This window comes from Solanum tuberosum, unplaced genomic scaffold, assembly GCF_000226075.1.
Source record: "Solanum tuberosum cultivar DM 1-3 516 R44 unplaced genomic scaffold, SolTub_3.0 scf00886, whole genome shotgun sequence".
Classification (NCBI taxonomy): Eukaryota; Viridiplantae; Streptophyta; class Magnoliopsida; order Solanales; family Solanaceae; genus Solanum; species Solanum tuberosum.
Genome location: NW_006239801.1, coordinates 47,504 through 51,526, shown reverse-complemented (window position 1 = coordinate 51,526; position 4,023 = coordinate 47,504).

Sequence of the window (4,023 nt, the reverse complement as noted above, 5' to 3'; positions counted from 1 at the left end):
TACTTTACATTCATTACATTAGTTCATTATGGGATAAGAGATTGCTACTAGATACCCCGCCTCAACTCTCGGATGAGCATCCATCCCAAACCCAACATTCACTAAAATGGGATATAGGGATTGTTACTAGATACTCCGCCTCAACTCCCGGATGAGTATCCATCCCATCCCAACATTCATTCATTGGAAAGCTCATTGATTCAAAGATGAGAATAGCCTTTCACCTAAGAATCCTCTTATTGTGAGAAAGTCCTTTCACAACAAGTCATTATCATTCATTGGAGTACAATTGAGAAATAGCCTTTCAATAGACTCCACATTCATTAACATTATCATTGAACTTCATTCATTCATTCATTTATGAGAAGGCTACCAACATTAGGTCTACCAATTCAAGACATTTAGACATTAAGTCAACATACATTCATCATAAAAGAAAAGGATGCCTAAGCCTAACAATTCAAGAGATCACATTCAACATTACATTATAGAACCCTTCATATTCCATCATCAACATTCATGAGTGTTAATAGAGAGATAACATTCAATCCTAACCAGGGGCGGCTCAACGTGATTGGGGACCTAAAGCGAAATTTCAATTCAGGGCCTAAAATATAAACAAACTTCATGTACGTATTTATTCAAAATTTATTTTTCTTACACTATTTAGATGAAAATTATTAGTATTTTAATATTGTTTTTTTAGTTATTATATAGTTTTAGGTAAGATTTTATCAACTCAACATTGAAAAACATCCTTTCAGTGAGGCAATTATTATATGAATTGTTAACATAAGTATATAAGTAATAAGTTGACAAATATTAAATAAAGATAAGAGCTAGAACCATATAATTTGACACAAGAAGTTGATGACTTGGTATACCCATTTTAATATGCTTGTAGTAATGCTTGAAAGAAAAATTTAAAAAGAAATAAAAAAAAATTGTAATTCACTTTGTTCAACACTTTTCACTATTAATTCTTATTTTTAACAAAGTACAAAAGATGTTAAAGTGGGTAAAATAATATATTTTAAATTTTTTTATACTTTTTATCATAACCATCGCCGAACAGCCCCTCAAAGAACAAGGTTTCTTTCGCTCAATCTTGCTAGTCTAGGCCCTTACTTGCACCCTAGGCTTCAACCTTGCCCCACTTAGGTTCTAAAACAGCCTAGACATCAACCTAAAGTCACACTAACCCAAACGTTAAGGCTCTAGTTCAATCTATCATTTTCCGAGTCGTTACATTTTCCGTATTCGTAAATGCCAAAATAAAATACCAAGATCTGTATTTTATTTTATTTTCTCCAATTTCTGACCTTTGCTCTTGGGTGTGGTTTGAAGTTTCACTGGTTCGTATCTATCTATGCTGTATAAAGGAGTTCCGATGAGTTTTGTTTTTTCTTACAATTATTTTTCACCTCGATCATTGTTCTGCTATCAGGTGTTCCCGAGTTAGTTTAAACTCCATTTTCTTATCACTTTGTTGATCGATCAAGTCGACTTTGTAGAGTATCAACTATCAAAATGCAGTATTTCACTTTTTTGATCTAAGGTAGCTCATTTTTTGAATTATTGTACCTCTTATCCATGAAAGGAGCTGAGATATATTTAGGCAAAACTTTCATTTTGTGATTCATCTTGCTGAAAAAATCATATTGCTGATTATTTTATTATTTGTGAATGTCCTAAATTCTGAAAGCGCTCTTAGCCATCTTATATTTGAAAGAAGAAGCACTGTGAATCTTTGAATCTTAGATGATTTGCAAATGTCAGGTTTGAAGGATACTTTACATCGGATGCAGTGATAATAACTTAGGATGATTTTTCATCGTACCATTTATATTAGTAATATAAAATTCATATATCCAACCTAGAGATGTTAATGTTGGCTGTAAAGTTTGATGATACTTTAATTGCTTCCCATTGTGCCAATTATGAGTTTCATTAGAACATGAGTACAATCATAACAAGAAGGAACACATGGATGTACTCTAATATTGTTATTTACTGCTGGCAAGTGTACCAAAGACGATGCCGGGCAGATTTAGCTCTTCAAGCTCATGCATAACCAAAGGTATTTCTGGAGTTTTGTACTTAACATTGTATTGTTGTGGCCACAGAGCACTCTATCTTGGAGTTTTCTAATGTTTGATTTTTAATTTCTCTCGAGCCGACTTGAAATGCACATAAAAAATACCAGAAAAAACATCAATAGCAAAGCGATCAGTAGCCCACAATTATGATTTCTTTCTTTTCTTTTACTTTTTAATCTATCTTTTGGTTGGGCTAGAGGGGTAGAGAGAGGAGGATGGTTAGAGAAATAAGATGCCATTTTAGTTTTCTGTTATTAATTGATTGTTCTGTTGTAATAACGATATTTCTCTTATCAAATATCAAGTCAAAGATGTTGAAATTTGCTTAAGAACCAAATTGCTGGAACATAATTGATTACACTACCTGCTTCTTTTTGCAATTTTTAAGAGCATTTAGTGACAGGTCACATGGACAAGCCAAAAGATAAGCTTGTTCTGAGGGGTTTAAAGTTTCATGGATACCATGGAGTGAAACCAGACGAAAGGAGCTTGGTCAGAAGTTTTCGATGGATATTGATACTTGGATGGATCTGCGAGCTGATGATAAATATGACTGCTTGTTAGATACTCGTAAGTTATACTGATATATAATAGTGGGTAATGATTTCTAGTTTGTCCAAATTTGAGTTTTGAGGGTTGAAATAGAAGAATATAAAGAACTTGATTTCATAGCTTAAAAATTAAGTTTCTGAAATATCTTCGAAGGAGACAAAAGAGAACTGGGATTCTTAAAGAATTACTACAAATAAAATTAAACATATTGATATTTGCAAGCTTAATAGTTAATAGTAACACATAAGTCTATCACATGATGTAGGATGTAATGCAGGTGTTTATCTAAAACATTTGAAAGATTAGGAATTACCGCTTACTATTGATCATAGTGTTTGACGAAACCTCTATAAGAAAAATCTTTTGTGAGCCTCATGACATAGGTATTTTCCATTTATGCACCTAAACTCATGTTGTAATCTCTTTCGATGACCAACTCTTTTACTTATTTATTTTTCCAATTTAGTGGAACAAAGTAATGTCATTGTTGAATTTTGTTGCAAAATTAACAGTGGAAAGTCTATCATTACCATTTTTGGTTATTTCTTTAGTTGTCCAAATGTGTTTTCTGCTTCTATTTTAACCATGCCTTTTTGTTTCTAATTGTAGTTTTTTTTTTGTCAGAATCTAACTTCTTTATGTATTATAGGCTTACATCAAGTCGAAAGAAACCAGAAATGGAGTAATTTGTCTGCAGTTCTAAGGCACATGGTTAGTAAATTTTAACCAACTTTTAACTTTTCTTCTAAACTTGGATTATCACAGAAGTTGGAAACTGTAATAAGTTCATGATTTGTTTTTCCGCACTTCTGTTAGTTGTATTGAAATTCCACTTTTCAGTTTATAGGTAAAACTGAGAGTTTTGTATTCTTATGCTGTGAATTTTATGTATATCAGATTTTCATAGTTAACTTCTTTCTACTAAATTAGAGTATTTCTTTTATTACCACGCGACAGGTCAGCGAAGCCTGAGCGGGTGCGAAGAAGGAAAGACCAAACACTTCAGCTAACAGGAATGAGCAGATACGCAGCCTCCTCAAGGTCATTGGGAACCACTTTAACGTTGTTAATACTTTATTGACCATAGCAACACAAATGTTTGCTCTCTCTCTCTCTCTGGCAGATGAGCTTGAGGAAAATCTATCTATTTATATTAAGTTACACTCACTGTCACTGTCGTGAAATATGCTTCATATATTTCCAGCATATCAACTAATTTGATTCAGCTAAGACAAGGCACAAGAGGAGAAGACGGCCACTGAACAAGTATGAATATGCATTAAAAGCAACTGAACAACTTTTTTGGCAAGTGAAAACTTTTAATATCTCTAATACAGAATAAAAAGATATACAGTAAAACCAGGGGCGGATC